Genomic DNA, 19,143 nt, shown 5'->3' with positions numbered 1-19,143 from the left:
CTGTGAGTGATATCTTTCAATAAATATCAACTACAATACTTTGTGCATTTCTGCTCATCCTAGTCGATGCAGGGGCTAGCTTTGCAAGAGTGAAACATGAGAACATATACATAGTAACAAAAGAAGAATCATAGAATCATAGGATTGTAGAGTTGGAAGGGACCCCAAGGGTCATCAAGTCCAACCCCCCTACAATGCAGGAATCTCGACTAAAGCATGCATGACAGACCACCATCCAACCTCTGCTGAAAAACCTCCAAGGAAGGAGAGTCCACAAGATCCCAAGGGAGACCATTTCACTGTCAAACAGCTCTTACTGTAAGAAGGTTCTTCCTGATGTTGAGTTGGAAACTCCTTTCTTGTAACTTGAAGCCATTGGTCCACGCTCTACCCCACAGTGCAGGAGAAAACAAACTTGTTCCCTCTTCTATGTGACAGCCCTTGAGATATTGAAGATGGCTATCATATCTCCTCTCAGTCTCCTCTTTCCCAGCTCCTTCAACCATCCCTCATAAGGCTTGGCTTCCAAAGCCTGCTGGATCAGGCCAATGGCTTGTCTAATCCAGCATCCAGTCCTCACAGTGGCCAACCAGATGCCTTTGGGAAGCCCACAAGCAGGACACAAGGAGAACAGCACTCTTCCCCCTTGCAGTTTCCAGCAACTGGCATTCAGAAGGATACTGCTTCTAGGCCATGGAGACAGAGCATAGCCCTCGTGGCTTGTAGCCCTTGTACAGCCAAAATGGTACCATGCTCATATGAGAGACGGAAACCAACAGCATCAGGGGAACCTTGAGAATCATCAGTGGTCACGGAATGAAATTTGACTGGGTAAGAGGAACGAATAACCAACTGGAAGGGGTCTTGTAATGTCATAACATACGGGAGGGCATGGCTGGCTGACTGTGAAAATGAACAGGACCATTCATGTTTTCATATACCGTAATCATAGAATTGTACAGTTCAAAGGGACCTTGAGGACATTTGGCCCAACCTCTTGCCATGCAGGAATATGCAGATGTCCCATATAAGGACCAAACCTCCAACATTGGCATTATAAGCACCATGCTCTGACCCAGGCATAGGCAAACTCGGCCCTCCGGATGATTTGGGACTACAACTCCCATCATCCCTGACCACTGATCATGTTAGCTAGGGGTGATGGGAGTTGTAGCCCCAAAACATCTGGAGGGCCGAGTTTGCCTATGCCTGCTCTAACCAACTGAGCTATTGGTGTTGTTGCAGGTACGACTCGTTCTTTGATACATTTAGCATTTTTACCAACAGTTATTATGGAGGCATTGGATAATATTCCTCCTTCACTGCTGCGTCCAGAGCAGTCTACATTCTGCCACTTAAAAATAACAGCCACCTACTGTCTTCCATGGCGTTACCCTGATAGTCAGCAGTAGGAAGTGTTAAATGTTACCATATGTTCACCTTTCACACTCTTCGAAGGTGTTGGTTTTTTCTTTCACATGTATTCATTTAAAAAAGCAAATGTGTATAAAATACCAGCAGGAACCATTTTAGATAAATAAGCCCAGCCTGACTGGCACTAGACGGTTTCTTATTTAAAAGCAAGCATGTCTCATTGGTCCAATTGGGAATAGCAAGTCTATTATATGGAAACAGGAACAGACTTGGCTATAAAGCAGGGGAGGGGAAGTTGTGAAATGCCAGACTTTTTTTTTGTTCCAACTCCCATCAGGCCTGATCACCACAACCAATGGTCAGCAATGTTGGGAATTCTAGTCTGGTGGCATCTAGAGGGCCACAAAATTAGCCAACGCTGTGTCTCAACTCCATTGTTCATCCCAGACACGGAGGTGCCTTCTGGCTGTTCCCTCACTGCGAGAAGCGAGGTCACAGGGGATCAGGCAGAGGGCCTTCTCAGTAGTGGCGCCTGCCCTGTGGAACACCCTCCTATCAGATGTCAAAGAAATTAACAACTATTGGACTTTTAGAAGACATCTGTTTAGGGAAGCTTTTAACACTGGATGAATAATTGTATTTTAATATTCTGCTGGAAGCCGCCCAGAGTGGCTGGGGAAACCCAACCAAATGGGCGGGGTATAAATTATTATTATTATAAAACATCCCAATGCAGTATCTGCTCATTTTCATGAAACAACAATGCTACCAAATTACAAGAGATTGAAGGGATAATAGATTGAGATACGGACCATTCATAGACGAATATGCCAGAATTTATTTTTATTTTTTTAAAAAAGAAGAAGCTTGGATTAGTTGTCCACTTATTAGAATCACATATCTGTAGAGTTGGAAGGGATCCTGAGGATCATCTAGTCCAACCCCCGGCAATGCAGGTCCCTGCTCCTGCCAACCTAGCAATTCAAAAGCACGAAGTGCAAGTAGATAAATAGGTACCGTTCCAGCAGGAAGGTAAACGGCGTTTCCATGTGCTGCTCTGGTTCGCCAGAAGCGGCTTTGTCATGCTGGCCACATGACCCGGAAGCTCCTTCAGCCAATAATGCGAGATGAGTGCGCAACCCCAGAGTCAGTCACGACTGGACCTAATGGTCAGTGGTCCCTTTACCTTTACACCAAGCTATATTCTATCTTTATTACCAAACTCCGATTACAATTGTACATTGTATTAATTAACATTGTATTTAATATATTAGTGGCCATGTGGTGATTTTAGCCTATAAATTTTATTGTTTAATGTCTTAATCTGTCTATTAAGGTTCTTTTATAGCTCTGTTTAGAGTAGGCAATGTTTCGATAATATAAATGTTTTAACTTTTTGTATTAACCCAACATATTTCCTTTTAACTGTTGAATGATTCTGAGTACATTGCAGGAGCCTTTGGCTATGTGCAATAAAACTGACTGACTATTGTTTTTGCTGATGTCGTTATCATCACCTTCAGCATTTCTTTTAAAAAAAACCTATATCAAAACATCCTGGAATTAATGTAGAAGCTGATGGATACCTAAACCAGTTCAATCTCTTCCTGTGCAGAATTGGATCAGGCAAGTAGTTTTCATCCTCTTTTCAGCTCTTTGCAGTTCTTTGTATATCTCTGTCAAAGATTTAGATTAGAATCACAGTTTATTTAACTTTATTTTTTTAAAAAAATGTTTGGAAATTGCATTTCAGCCATGTGTTGGCTGATATTCAAGAAGCATAGTGAAATTTAAACTAATTCATACATAACCCCCATAGATCACTGAGTCACTTCTTTTTTTATCTATCAGCACTCATTCTCTGCCAATTGACATTTGGCAAATATTCTCACTGTAATCTTTTAGATGCCTGCAAAAACTACACAGGCATATAATTTAGTTATCTAATTGTAATGATTTGTAATGATTTAATTGTAATAATTTAATGTAAAAGGTTAAAAAAAAAGGTAAAGGACCTCTGGATGGTTAAGTCCAGTCAACGGCGACTATGAGGTTGCGGCGCTCATCTCACTTTCAGGCCAAGGGAGCCGGTGTTTGTCCACAGCTAGCTTTCCAGGTCATGTGGCCAGCAGGATTAAATCACTACTGGTGCATGGAGGACGGTGATGAGTGCTAGAGCACACAAAAACGCTGCTTACCTTCCCACCACAGTGGTACCTATTTATCTACTTGCGCTGACATGCTTTCGAACTGCTAGCTTGGCAGGAGCTGGGACAGAGCAACGGGAGCTCACCCCATTGCAGGGATTCGAACTGCCAACCTTCCAATCAGCAAGCCCAAGAGGTTCAGTGGTTTAGACCAGTGGTCCTCAACCTTGGACCTCCAGATGTTTTTGGCCTACAACTCCCATGATCCCTAGCTAGCAGGACCAGTGGTCAGGGATGATGGGAATTGTAGTCTCAAAACATCTGGAGGCCCAAGGTTGAGGACCACTGGTTTAGACCACAGTGCCACCTGTGGTTTACGGATTTTACCTGTGTTTATCTACATTTTTATTTCTACCCTGCTTAGAGGGGTTTGTTTTTTATTAGACGGTTTATATAATTTTTCCTATAAAAATAAAAAAGTTGGCAGACAAGTTTTCTGCTGGATCAGCAATTGTCTTTGCAGTATGTGTTTTCTGAAATTCAAATGTGTGTCCTGTCAAGAATATGAAGATATCCATTAAAGGAATCAATGGAAATATTTTTGCAATTATCCCAAAATTGCACTGACAATTTTGCAGTAACTTTTTTAACCTCAATGGCTGCTAGCTATGGTTGGTGGCACTAATGCTTCTGAATCTCAGTAGCTGGAAACCACAGAAGCAGAGTGTGCTCTCACACTCCTGTCCTGCTTCCAGGTTTCCCATGGGCATAAGGTTGACCACTATGAGAACAGGATGCTGGACTAGATGGGCCATTGGCCGGATCCAGCAGATTCTTCTTACGTTCTTAGGTGCTTCCATTTCTCTCTCTCTCTCTGTATATTAAATTTCAACGTTTATCATTAAAACGTTACAGCCCAGGCTATGTGCGAAATGTGGATTATTATTTTTTAACATCGGCGTCATTAAAATTCCACCAGAGGTTTGCTAATGTAGTATACATGAGCCACACACAAGCCCATAACCTATTTTCTCCTAAGGCATTTTGTACTGACCTTCGGATCCAATTAATTTCTAGCCAATGGAACACGCTGTGTTCAAAGGAATTCCTAACATCACTCAAAATTCCCAAAGGATAACCTTAGCTAACTACCTGAGAGGGTGCTTTTTTTTAAAAAATACTGCATATTACTGCAGGAAGTCTAAAGCGAAAAGCATAATTCAGTTTTCCCTGTCACTTACATAACCTACTTGTTGTGCACAAGGTACATTTGTGGTTTTCTGGGGTCAATCACAGTCCTAGAACAGCAATTCATTGTCCATTTTTATTTCTCGGGCTTGACAGTTCCTCCAATTCTATCAAGCCCCTTATTATAAACTGATAATACAAAGAGTGCCAGGCAAAGGTAAAGAGAGCAAGCAAAGAGCTGAAAAAACTGATCAATATTCTAGTTACAAGTAGGTAGCTGTGTTGGTCTGGCGTTGTTGTTGTTTAGTCGTTTAGTCGTGTCCGACTCTTCGTGACCCCATGGACCATAGCACGCCAGGCACTCCTGTCTTCCACTGCCTCCCGCAGTTTGGTCAAACTCATGTTCGTAGCTTCGAGAACACTGTCCAACCATCTCATCCTCTGTCGTCCTCTTCTCCTAGTGCCCTCCATCTTTCCCAACATCAAGGTCTTTTCCAAGGATTCTTCTCTTCTCATGAGGTGGCCAAAGTATTGGAGCCCCAGCTTCATGATCTGTCCTTCCAGTGAGCACCCAGGGCTGATTTCCTTAAGAATGGATAGGTTTGATCTTCTTGCAGTCCATGGTCTGGCGTAGTCGAAACAAAATAAAAAAAATCCTTCCAGTAGCACCTTAGAGACTAACTAAGTTTGTTCATACCAATGACAAACTTAGTTGGTCTCTAAGGTGCTACTGGAAGGATTTTTTTTTTATTTTGATCAATACTTGTTAGTCACTTTTCTTACACAGTGACTCAAAGCCAGGGGGCACCATCTTGTGGGGACAGAGCTATGTTGGGTCTCCGATTGGGGTGGGGGGCAGCCCATGTTTCGTTAGCCCCCAAATGGAAAACGAGTGAGGTCCCAACCAAAGAAGAGTGGCAACTTTAATTGACAGAATATGTGCAGCTCAGAGATTTAACATATAGAATAAGAGAACAAGATGAACATATGTTTAGAGAAGATTGGAAAACATTTTTGAATGTATGGGAAATAACTGTGTACAGCTGAAAACGGTGGCAGCATTAAGATAAATTCAACAGTGTTAATAAGTTCTGATGGATGTAATCATGGAATACTGAATGGTATGATTTCTGTAAAATATGCAGGGATTTATGATATGTAAAATGAACCATGGGAGGAAAAAAACCAAATCAAAACAGACAATAAAGATCTGAAAGCACAGCTATGTAGAGAAATGGCAGGATGTACAGATTCTGCTCCATTGAAAGAGGCCACAATGCAACTCTTCATATTAAAGGCCAAAAGCCTGGATCAAAAAAAGGTTCTTTGCCTGGCATCTAAAAACACAGTGGTACCTCAGGTTACAAACACTTCATGTTACAAACGCTTTGGGTTGCAAACTCTGCTAACCCAGAAGTAGTTGCTCCGGGTTGCGAACTTAGCCCCAAGATGAGAACGGAAATCACACGCTGGTGACACAACGGCAGTGGGAGGTCCCCTTAGAGAAAGTGCACCTCAGGTTAAGAACGGTTTCAGGTTAAGAACAGACCTCCGGAACGAATTAAGTTTGTAACCTGAGGTACCACTGTACATAGAGCCAGGCATGCCTTCCTGGAGATAGCATTTCATGGACAAATGGTGACCATTGAAAAGGCCCAGTCTCATGTTTACACATTTCTATATGCAGACTTTCATTACTTTATATTTCTGTCTGAAAGCTGAGACTGAATACTGGCAAGGTGAGGGCACTGTGGACAGGCAGTTCTCTGGTCCAGGAATTAACCAATTTGCCTGTTTGGGACAGTGTTGTACTCCTTCTCAGAGAAAAGGTATGTGGCCTGGAATGCATGCCTAGATCCAGCACCATCTTTGGATGCAGAAGTGGTCTCCACAGGTTGGGTTGCCTACTTGAGTTGGGTTGGTCCTGCCAACCTAGCAGTTCGAAAGCAGGCCAGTGCAAGTAGATAAACAGGTACTGCTGTGGCAGGAAGGTAAATGGCATTTCGTGCGCTCTGGTTTCTGTCACGGTGTCCCGTTGCGCCAGAAGTGGTTTAGTCATGCTGGCCACATGGCCCAGAAAGCTGTCTGCGGTCAAAGCCAGTTCCCTTGGCCTGAAGGCGAGATAAGTGCCACAACCTCATAGTCACCTTTGACTGGACTAAAGCATCCAGGGGTCCTTTACCTTTACCCCTTTTTTTACCATTCCTGGGCAGACTTCTGTAAATCAGGAACTGTCCCTGGAAAATAGGGACACTTGGAGGGTCTGCCATCACACACCTCTGATCAGAGTCATGACAGTTCCCCCCCAAATTAGTTTTATTAGTTTTTCAAATTTTTACAAATTAAACCAAATTAGTTAATTGAATACAATTTCTTTTTTTAAAAAAAAAAACAGGTTTCCCGCTCCTGTTGCAAACATATGTCCATCTTTTTCTCTTGTAGCCGCACCTTCCTTTCATTAATATCCATTTCATCCTTCCCTTGTTAGGGTCACAACAAAATCTAATTTGACTTGAATTAGCTCAGAATAAGCAAACCTATTTCCAATTTGGAGGGACATACTGTAGTAGTTCCTTTTACTCCAAGCCCATCACTATAGACATTACAGTGTCAGGTGATACCCCCCCCCCTCCATTTTCTCCTAAATTTGACTTGAAATACAGGGAGCTATATTACGGTTCCCCACTGAGGCCTTCACCAGCTGCCTTTTCTTGTCTTTTCCTCCCTCCTACCTTCCCACAGGTAGCAGTCAGCCTCCAGGGGTTACAACTTCAAAAGTGCTGCTACGTCTTTCATATCTCCCAAAGGGAAGGAACAGCCCCCAGGAATGCACAAGCTTTGGGAACATTCAGTCTCACAATTTTATGTAGGCTTTTAATACTCCGCTATGTGCATTCCGTCTTTTCTTTCCCGCATATCTATGCTTGTGCCCAAAGCTACACATCCTATTACACTCACAATGCCATTACTGGCTCATCAGGATTTATAGTATTTATCCTTAAGGTCATATTAATAGAACGGGCCTTTTAAAGAGTGGATGCTCTGCAACCTGGGGTCTAGTCATGATGAATGGCTCTTTGTAACACCCTGGTAGAAATACAATTTCTAGAACAGAGCAGATTCCCAACAAAAGGACGTTGATGTCTTTTTGGTTTTGTAAATGGTGCCAAGGTCTATCCATTAAAAGACCCAGCAATTATAAGTCTCCCGATTGCATTTTAAAAAATGCCAAGGATAAGCATCATTGCGGAAATTCGATACTCTACTCCCCAACCCATCCCCATGTTTTGATTAAGCTAAGAGTTTCTGAAGTGTTATTTTCACTCATGCATAAGGTATAAGAGGGATACATTTTCCATCAGTGGCAGACTTTTGGCTTTGAAATTTCAGTGGTGCCTTGTGCAACAACAAAATTGGATACCTTCCATTGCTCATCTGCCCCTGCAGTGCCCTTTTGGCTCAGCTCCTAGTGTGAGTGAACCATCACACTTGCCTAAATCCACCTCTGGATCTGGAAGGCCAGGGCCTGAACCAAGGGATTCAATTTACAAGAAAGAAGATTCCAACTAAACATCAAGAAGAGCTTTGTGGCATTCAGAGCTCTTTGACAGTGGAATGATAGTGGAATGAATTTACTTAGAATATGGAGGACTCTTCTTCCATAGAGGTCATTAAGCAAAGGTTGGATGGCCATCTGTCATGTATGATCTAGTTGAGATCCCTACATTTCAAAAGCTCTTCTTCAGGCATAGGCAAACTCGGTCCTCCAGTTATTTTGAAACTACAACTCCCATGATCCCTAGCTAACAGGACCCGTGATCAGGGATGATGGGAGTTGTAGTCCCAAAACATCTGGAGGGCTGAGTTTGCCTATGCCTGTTCTTCTTGATGCTTAGTCAGAATCTCCATCTTCCAGCTTGCTCCATCTTCCGTGTGACATCCCTATAGATACCTGAATATATAATTCAGATGGTGGTGCTTGTGGATACAAGGCAGGCATGTATTCCAATTTATGTCACCTGTACTGGCCAACAGCCCTGTTTGTGCCCAGTAGGGACATTAGGGGTGGTCCATTCCTGTTGCCAGTGTGGGTCAAATGGGTGCCCCACCTGCTACAGCTGCAGTTCACCCCCACCCCACAGGATTTCTTTGGGGAAATAGTATTTGTAGTTTGTGACATAACAGCCTCCAATGCAGCCTCCATTTACAGAATGCTAGGCTGGTTCAAGAGCAGGAGCAATTTGAGAATGGAGGAGTAAGTGGGGAGGCCATTGCCTTTCCCTTATCCTGGCCTGTTCCTCAAATTCCATCCATAAAGGAGTTGAGTGGAGGTGGATTAGATGAGAGAGGTAGAAAGGATTTTGAAATAGAGGGTTAGAGAAGCTAGAGGTGAGCGGTGGGGAGAATCTATAATAGTTAAAAAGAGAATGTCAGTTAGGGAGAACGGGGGGAGAACTAACGGTTAAGCTTAAAGAAAACATATCTGAGAAACCAATAAGAATTGTTATGCTTGTAAGATCTGCACAATAAATAAACTTAATTGTTTTGTTCACTGTTCAACTGACTGAGTTCAAATCAATTGTGTACCAGTACACAGATATACTGGTTGGTGGCAGCAAAAGGGAAGAAATAGGCGAGGGAGGTATAGGGTCAATAGACCGTCAAACGTCCGGGGACCCTTTACCGGTGTAACTCGCCACAAAACTGGCACTATGCGCCTCCCCATCCTCAAAATGCCCCAACTATAATTGTGGCTGCCTCACCTAACAAGAAAGGCTGACTACAGGCCTGGATCCAGTGCTGGTGCCAAGTGGGGCTCCTATTCTGTGTGCTTGTCCTCTCTAGAACAACCAGCTGATTTATGCTGACCTCATATTGATACCTGAGGTGTTGCCAGTGAGTGCGGGAATAGCAAATTGGCCTGGGTATCTCCCCCCATGGACCCACCCTGCCTATGCCCTGCTGCCACCCAGCTGAGGCACACCAGCTGCAATGGAGGCGGCAGCAGTAGCAATGGGCACTAGGATCCCAGAACCTGCCTGAATATGCCACATTCTGGCACTGGACATGATTAATGCAAAGAAATTGCAATTCTGGCAGCTCCATCCTAACTAACCTTATCCCGAAATAAGTTACTTCACCTTCAATAGATTTGTTTCCAACAATGTCTGCCTGTGCACTCAGAGAAATAGCCTTCTATGTGATAATAAATATCCAGATGTGTGGGAATGACTGTCAAGCTATCAAGCATGCCTGTAGCGATAATTTGGGGGAAAGATGTTCTTGTGAGGTTTTTATTTATTCCTCGGAGAAGGAGAAGCAAAATATCAAGTCCTTCTGAAGTTCTGCCGCCATTCCAAGTTGTCACAGTGTTGTCTTTAGATGGTGGGGAAGCTTCTGAACTACTTTCACAGAATAATACTTGCTGATCTCCAGTGAATTTGGAGACTCATAATTTGTTACTGTAAATTTCCCTAGGCTTCTCCTAAAATAATGCAATTGAAGCCTAAGCCTGATTTCTTTGTGAACAGCACCCTCTGTCTCTGAATGATGAACACTGCAGACCAATGTGTGATGTACACAGAATGGAATATGGCAAAATCCCCAAGGATGTGATTTACCAGGAGCTGGCTTCAGGCACCAGGTCGCTTGGCAGACCAGCTCTCCGTTACAAAGATGTGACGTGAAGGTTGGCAACATTAACCCCACAGATGACTGCAGTACCTGGAGACACACAGCCAGGTCATGTATCCACAGCAGTCACCAGAGGAGAAATGACCGTTGAGAGGAGAGCAGAGAGAAGAAACACAAAACCAGACACCTTCATCTGCCCCAGCTGCAACACAACATGTCTCTACAGCCACAGCAGGCACTGTAACTCTCCAACCATTTGACTTCACCCATGATGGCACGCTCTTCCATCGTCTCTCAAGAAAGATGGATGCCAACAACATGAATGTGTCTCATTGACTTGCAACAGTGGGCCTCAAACTGTATTATGAGGAAGCTAGGATTCTTTGGTGTGAAAATCAGTCTTCCTCTTCCTTGGCGATCACTCGTAGCCAAGTAAGATTGTCTTCCATAAGTGACTGTGGAGGCCAATTCTGGATCCACACGTCCTTCCACAGTGGGGACATAGGTTTCTGGGCGGGAGTTGATCACGGTGAGGGTTTGCCAAGTGTGCCTTCCTCTTAGCATGTTTCTCCCTTTCGTCCTGAGTTTGAGCATCTTCAAAACCCATGACACCTTTGCTAAAGGTTGTTCTCCAGTTGGAGCGCTTGCAAGCCAGTGTTTCCCAGTTGTCAGTGTTTATACTACATTCTTTTAGATTTGCCTTGAAAGAATCTTTGAACGTCAATAAAGATCAGTACTGGCCAACTAGCTTTGTTGACAGATGACCCCCAATTTCTAAGAACACAAGAAGTGCCCTGCTGGATCTGACCCATCTACTTTAGCATCCTTTTCCCCACAGTGAACAACCAGATGCCTCATGGGAAGACCATGAGCAGGACTTAAGACTAACAGCTCTCTCCCACTGTGGTTTTCCAAGAACTGGCATTCAGAGGCATTCTGTGTCTGATCCAGGTGTAGTTTATGCTCACCATGACTAGTAGCCATTGATGAGCAGTTCCACCTCCGCTACCATGAGAATAGGGAAGAAGGGCTTTAGAGGCAATAGTGGGAGCCACAAGTATTGTTGTTGTAGTGGCTGTTGTTTGCAGTACTTTTTAAATATAAAAATGAGGTGTTGGTATTTATATCTTGATTAAAGGAGCAAAGAAAAGGAGGTGACAATAAATGGCTCAGGACCACAATGCCCCAAGGACTGCCTCTTTCGATATGAACCTACCCAGACCCTGAGGTCATCTTCTGAGGCCCTCCTTTATGTGCCTCCTCCTCGAAAGGTCCAGAGGGTGGCAACACGAGAACGGGCCTTCTCTACAGTGGCTCCCCATCTGTGGAATGCTCTCCCCAGGGAAGTTTGCCTGGCACCTTCATTATACACCTTTAGGCACCAGGAAAAATGTTCCTTTTTAACCAGGCCTTTGGTTGATCTGATTTACATATTATGCCCTTTTGAAATGTGTTTTTTATTGTGGGGGGTATTAGGTTGTTGTTTTTTATTTTTATTATGTATTTTGTGGTTTTATATCTTGATTTTCTTCTGTGAGACGCCCGGGTATAGGGCGGTACAAAAATTCAATAAATAATCATAATAATATTGCAGTCTTCACAATTGCGGTCCTGAGCCGTTTAATGCTTTATAGGTCAAAACCAGCAATTTGAATAATAATAATATTCCATACTGGTTAATACCACCACAAGAAGCCACAATTATTTCATTTGTGGCTCACTTCTCATGAAGCATCTCATATGGTGAGTTTGAAGCATCTGCCCACCTGGATTCTGCTCAGAAAAATTTGAGCAGGGGGTGTTCTATTGTGTGAGCACCCTTTCTTCAAATTCTCACTAGGAACCTTGTGTCTCTCCATGCTTTTGGGTAACTTCCAAAAGGGGAAACATGCCTATGCCCCATGTGAATATATGGGTTTCCCCAACTTGAGATACTATGCATTTTTAATAAGGATTTGCCTCATTCAAACAGAAATCTAACTAAGAATAGAAACTGTGAGAATGATCAGGAACATACCAGAGAGTAAATCATATTGAACTTAGTGGGACTTAGTTCTGTGCAAAAATGCTTAGGATTGTTGTGTACGGCTGCACGGTCTTTACCCAGTTACCTGGGAGTAAGCTCCATCAAATACAGTGGGACTCAATTCTGAGTAGACAGTATAAACCACCATTTGAGACGAATAAATAAATAAATACTCCATGTGTTTCCTTTTTTTAAAACAAATGGCTGGCTGCTGAAGCATTGCAATTAAATAATTTAAAGTGGATTGGTTACCTTTCCCTTCAAAATTATAGGAAGGGCTTCGTATGCCAGCTTCACTGTTTCCTTCATTTGGTGCAGGTATTTTATTTTCAGTATAAATAAGCGCAAAGGCTGCTGTTTCCAAAAATGAAAGGTGTGGGGTGGTCTAATCCAGGGATTGGCGGCAAGGTTTACCTAGCCTGGGCCGGTTCACTCCTGCAGAGATTGCTCCGTGGGCCGGATCACATCTGCGCAGACGTGATTTCCAGTCCACGGAAGCGAATCCCAACTCCGCGCTGCGCCAGTTCAGCGCTGCGTGCAGGGACTCGCCAAGCAGGTGGCTCAGTTTGGGAGCGGCTCGTGGGCCATTTAAACGACCCCCATGGCCCGCTTGTGGCCCATGGGTCACAGGTTGCTGACCCCTGGTCTAATCTCTCCACCACTTTTAATTGAGACGCGGAGGGGAGGAAAAGGGAAACCGGTACATTTCAGGGCCAAATCAGAAACAAGGATGGCTTCTGTAATTCTTGGACAATCCCTGGAAAATCGAGACATTTGGAGGGTATGCACCCCTCCTATCATTGAACATACTAGGTGGAGCTGAGGGTGTCCAACAACATCTTCAGACTTGTGACATCACACTTTCTGTCTGAAGCAGAACAATCTGTTTGTCCAGATCAGGCCTTAGTATCTGAATACATTGTGCTTAGTATTTCCATATGAAAATGCGGGTTCTCTTGCATGGAGAGCACGTGTTGCGGTGGGGGCCTAGCAAACTACCCCTGAGTTGCTGGGGTGGGGGCTATGAGTTGGCCACCGTTCTGATTGGACCCAGGCTGTTGTTGTTGGGGGGGGGGGAAGCATGTTTCAATTTCAGAGGGACAGCTCAGGGGTATAAAAGGCAGGCACGAGGTTTATTCCTCCTCTTTGGCTGCATACTTCGGATCACCCGCCCTCCCTCCCTATTTTTAGGCCTCTGTGTTGACCTTGCTGTGCCTATCATGGGGTCCTCTGCTTTTGGGCAGGGGCCCAGTAGGATTTTTTCCATTTGGCTGATTGGCTGGTGCCATCTGGTTTTTGCCTACTGTTGTCAGAAGTATGGGCAGGAGTCAGGCTCTGGGGCCTGTAGCGCTTTGCAGGACTGGGGCCTGCCTCAGCTTGTGCTGGAGAAGCAAGGAGTGGCCACTCAGGTGAGGCCACTTGATAACTCACTGCACCTGGTGGCAGGAGCTGGGAGGAATAAAAGCTCAGCATTTCCCTTCAGCTCTTTGCCACAGCAACGCTATCCCTGCCTGGTTGCCTCTGGCCTCTTGCTCCTTGGACCCTTGCCTTGCCTTGCTGATGCCTTGATCCTCGATCCTTGGACCCTTGCCTTGCCGATGCCTTGATCCTCGACCCTTGCCTTGCTGACGTCTTGCTCCTTGGACCCTTGCCTTGCTGATGTCTTGATCCTGGACCCTTGCCTTGCCGACGCCTTGCTCCTTGGACCCTTGCCTTGCCGACGCCTTGATCCTCGACCCTTGAACCTTTGCCTTGCCGACGCCTTGCTCCTTGACTCCCAGACCTTCGCCGACGCCTTGCTCCTTGACCCTGCGACTGCCTACTGCTGGACCTTCAGCCCTGCACCTGTTCCTGCTTCTACATCACCATCTTGCCTCTGGTCCTGACGTCCTCAGTCAGGGCTTCAACCGCCCGCCGACCGGACCGTGACAACTGTATAGCAAATCGTCACAACTTGTAAGGTTGGCGTTGGTTATTTTGTTGGTTGTATGAGGGGTCTTGTTGACTGTGTTGGCCCCTCAAGTTAATGCCTGTGTGTTGGGGAAATTCCACTCAGGAATACAGGGGCTCGATATGCAATGTCCGTAACCCCCGGTCGGGGGCCAGGACCGAGCGAGAGCCCCTGGAAGCCTGAAGGGAGAGGGGAGGGCTAGCACACCCGGCTCCCTGTCTCTCCCGGTAGGGTTTCCCCTGACTGACTTAAGGTCAGTTCTGTCCTTAGGGGACAGTTGGTGAACCAATGCCTACGCAACCACTCACATATTTTGTACTTTAATAAAGCTGTGGCCAAATTCATGCCAAAAAACCAAAACAAAAATTCTGTCTGTGGTATGAATTATTTGAGGGGTGGTTTGGGGACCTCGACACGCAAGAGCCAGACACCCATTAACAAAGCCAGGCATTAAAGAAAATATAAATAGGAATGAATTTATGTCTGCTTTATCAAACTGGGGCACTTGCCCCAATTATATGTTTCGGACTTCGGGAGTTGTTGCTTTTCCATGCTGAGCCATGAAGTGTCCAATTTTCAACTGCGGTGGTGAATGGACTTTATGTTTGCTCAGAAGCTGCTGACAAGATAAAGGGTCATTTAAAAAAAAGTTAAATGGCCATGCATCCTCTCTTGCTTTTTGTCATTACTGGGCACACTAGGCCGCCGCGTGCATTGTCTGAAATATGTAGCAATATTAGTTATTTGTAAACGGAATACATTTACCGACTCGCTTGGCCAGGAGACGGGAGAATGCCTTGTGGCGGGGCTGCAAGGTTAGTCATTATTAGTTAGAGCTTTGATTTAGGATCCAATCACAGCAATCATTCCTCTGACAAGAATAACTTCAAATTCTGCCGCACCAGGTAATCAGTACAAAGGAGAAATATCACATCAGCACGCCTATCATTTTCATATTGTGTCACCCAGGCTACAATGATTGCTGTAAATTAGGGGTGTGCATATTGGGTCGCCTTTGTATTTATGTTTATGGTCTCCTAAAGGCATTGTTAATGGGTTACAGAGCCATCTATAGTGCTGGAAATAATGAAAGCGTCTGACTTTTTATGGCACCTACATTTTTAAATGATGTGGGGTAGTTTATAAACAGCCCAGTACTCATTTATCAGGCACCTCTGATGTGACATTCCTTGCTCGCTCCCTCGCTTGTAGCACTTTATACGAAGTTCGTTGGTTGAGGAAACTTAAGTCATTGTGGAAACATACCACTTTAAAAAACAGAGGCCCCCATTTCCATCTATGCATGACCACTAAATGCTCTGCAGCTCACAGGATGGAACTGTGATGCTAAATCTAATGAATGGACTGTGTCCTCCAGCTCATGTGAGTAGATCTGAATTGGCAACAATGCCAGGATGGGGTAAATCAGGGGAAAATGTTCCACAGACAAATCTGCTCTGGCAACATTGTTACAGGACTGAAAAAGCTCGTGACCCAACCAGATGTCAAGGGGAAGCCCACAACCAGAATCTAGGTGCAACAGCAGTCTCCTCGCATGCAATTTTTAGCAATTGTTATTCAGAGGCAAACTGGTTCCAACAATTGAGCTATCATAGTAGCCATTGATAGAATTACCCTCCTAGCCTTTTATCCATAACACACTCCCACTAAGCCAGTCTGCGGGGCTCTTCCGATAAAAATTATGGAAGCCCTCATTGTCCTATTGTTAAATAGGAAGGAATTAAGGTGGATGATCTGCCCTTTGAGATATACTCACCCAGTCAGTTATTAACAGCTACCTTCCTGTGCTCATGAGATAGCTGTGAGATTCCCCATTGATTTAATCCAGGTCAAGGATTAGTCATACTGTGACCTTTGATACTTAAGACAATGATTGATGCTATCTTTTTAAAAGGCTAAAGAGGAAAGAGCTGAGAGCTCCTTGGCATTTTGCAAGATTTTAACATTTCATGTTTGGACAGGGAATGTAATCAGTGAACCTCTTCCTCCTGCACGCACGCAACTATTCAGAAGAATACTTGCTAATGGTCAGAGGTTCACAGGCAAAGGCAATAAAGGAAAGTTTAAAAGTGTCACTTTCTAGGAATTCTATCTATAGAAAACCCTTCCCTTTAGTTGCTAGGGGTGTGAGCACAGTGTCCTTACAATGACAACTCTCAGGCCCAGCTATCATAGCCCAAAAGAAACAGAGTCAGGAAGAGTCAGGTAAAGTTGTGGGAATGTTCAGGGAGGCAGGAGAGGATATATTGTTTATTAATATCCTTCCTAACTCGCACTAGCAAGTTCTATAACTTAGCAAAGTTTTACATTCCCCTTTTAAACACGCAGCGGGTAGCTAGTTGCAGGCTTGTGTAAGCCTCTCACTAACGTTCCTGGTAAATTGCCCTTTAATCCCTCTTAAAATAATAAAGACGCCACAATCTTATTCATGAGCAATAAAAAGCTTACTTACATCAGGCAGAGCACAGTGTGATCCCTGAAGGCAGACTTAGTTACAAAGTATATACATGTGGATCTGCCCATGTATATAATCCGAGTGAGTGCAGACTAGCAGTTACTGAAGCTCACATGACGAAAAGAAGATGGAGAAGAAGGGAGGAGGGCTGTGTGCCTTGTGCTTCTGTTACCTGCACAGGTAAGGTCATGCCCACCTCTAGTCACATGCAAGAGGAAGTATGTCCCAGTCCAGGAGGAAACAGGAAGTTCTGACTGGCTGGACCAACATCCCCTTGCATGTCCACTCTAGGAAAACAAGGACTGTTGTATTTGACTGCTATTTATGTATCACATTCCACAAAATCATGGTCAGAGAACCATGTAAACAAAGCAACTTTACTACCTGTGTAATTTCTGCATCAGTGGACCCTTTCCCAAAGTTCAGGAAGGTGGCTGAGTTTTGCTCTCAGTAAAAACAGGAAAAAAAACCTTCCCTATTTCTGCTGTAGCCTTTACTACCAGTTGGTGGCAACTGAAAAAGGCTTTTTTCCCCCTTAGGTAAACTGATTCTTATCAAGTAAATCAAATGGGTCCACCAAATCACCGTTCTTAGAAGATGGTGGTGATTCATTCACTTATAAAGCACTAGTTCTTAGCACCAGAGAGATTACAAATAAGGCAGTCCCTGTCTATTGCCTCAAACGCTAATGGACCTAATACAAATTGAAAAAGTGTTGGGAAGAGGAAAACAAGCATTGGAGCAGAGCTGTCCTTCTGCCAAGGGAAGCAAGTTCCCTGCAAGCAGCTGCTCCTCCTTTGGCCAATTGCTGGGGTCAGACTGGTCAGGAGACCAATGGGTGGAGCCAATATTGTGCATCCCTGATGGCTATTTTTCTGAGTCATACAGAGTGATGCAGTGGTTTCACCCTTGAAGTCCTAGTGATGAAGAAGACTCTACACACAAGACTTTGAAGATGACTCTTCACTAGCAAGATGGCAACTTGGCAGTATTGAGTCAGTGACTCATGTGCTTTTGGCTTGCACTCTTTATAAAGATTTAAGGAGTGAGGTCATTACCCCTCTATTTTTGTCCAAGCCGGATCATTCAACCATTGCTACTGTGTCCTTTCTTTTAGCAGATCAAGGTGATCAGGTGACAACAAAAACTGCAAGGTTTTTAGCGGGGGCAGTTAGAATAAGATCTATCATTTGATGTAAACCCCCAAAATGTATTTTCTATGGTTAAGTTTTTACCTCTATCTTCAGTACATTTTATTTTATTTTATTGCTATGGCTGATGCAAATAAAGATTCTTCTGGTTCTGATTCAGGATGGCAACTGCTACAAACAATATTGTTTATGCATATTAAGTCCAATACAATGTGTTTCTCTCCCTTGAGCCCAAGAGAGGGTCTTCTTGCTTCCAAAACTCATTGGAAGCAGTCCATAAATTATAGTTTGGCTGTCCTCACCAACTCCTCTGGGAAGCTTGTTCTTGGAGTCTCCACACTCAGCAAAACAACGGCAAAACAATGAGTTAACTTCCAGCTCCCCCCCTCCTATCACCAGGGGCAGAGGAAGGGGGTGCGGTCTGCCCCAGGTATCACCACTGAGGGAGGTGACAAAATGCTGGGTGGCACTCACCACAGAACCTGCAGCATGCCCGAGCCACGTGTCTCTCCTGGGAGTGACCCAGTGGCTTGGGCACCCGTAGGCTCTGCGCTGCCCCAAATGGTCTGCTAGCTGCCTCGCCCTCAGCTGTAGGGCGGCTGAGAGGGAGGAGGCACACAGACTCCTGGGAGGCCCCATGGAGTGTCCGGCCCCATCTTGCCCACCCTGTGGGCATTTGGCCATGCCCCTGGGCACAGGGCACGCGCGCCACCCCAGGCGCCCAATTGGTGGCTGCTGGCTGGCTGGGCTCCTTCACCCGCTTGCTTGCTTACTCCAAGGACACCTCAGCAACTAGCAACCAGCACCTCCTGGCCAGCCTGAGAGGCAACATTTGCCTGCAGAGCTAGACAGAGGCCTGTGTTGCCCTTGGCACCCCTGACCACCATTCAATTCAACGGCACACTGGTTGAAAACCCCTGAAATAGATTGTGCATCAAGCCATCTCTGTTCCAAGTGTCCTCTTCCCCTTTTCCATAGCTCAGGCAAACAATTGGCCGCTGGCCAGAGAGACCACAGACAATACAAAGCACTGCAGCAATGTGCATACAGGAAGTCAGTAAACACATAACTCCACAAATTAAGTACAAGCCAACAGGTTGTGTTGACTCTGGGACTGATAAGGGACTTCATTTGCCCTTTCAAAGCATAACCTGCCAGTTTGAGAGGCCACCGCTAAGCTCCAGTGACAAAACCTT

This window comes from Zootoca vivipara, chromosome 7, assembly GCF_963506605.1.
Source record: "Zootoca vivipara chromosome 7, rZooViv1.1, whole genome shotgun sequence".
Lineage (NCBI taxonomy): Eukaryota > Metazoa > Chordata > Lepidosauria > Squamata > Lacertidae > Zootoca > Zootoca vivipara.
This window is presented reverse-complemented; position numbering follows the sequence as displayed.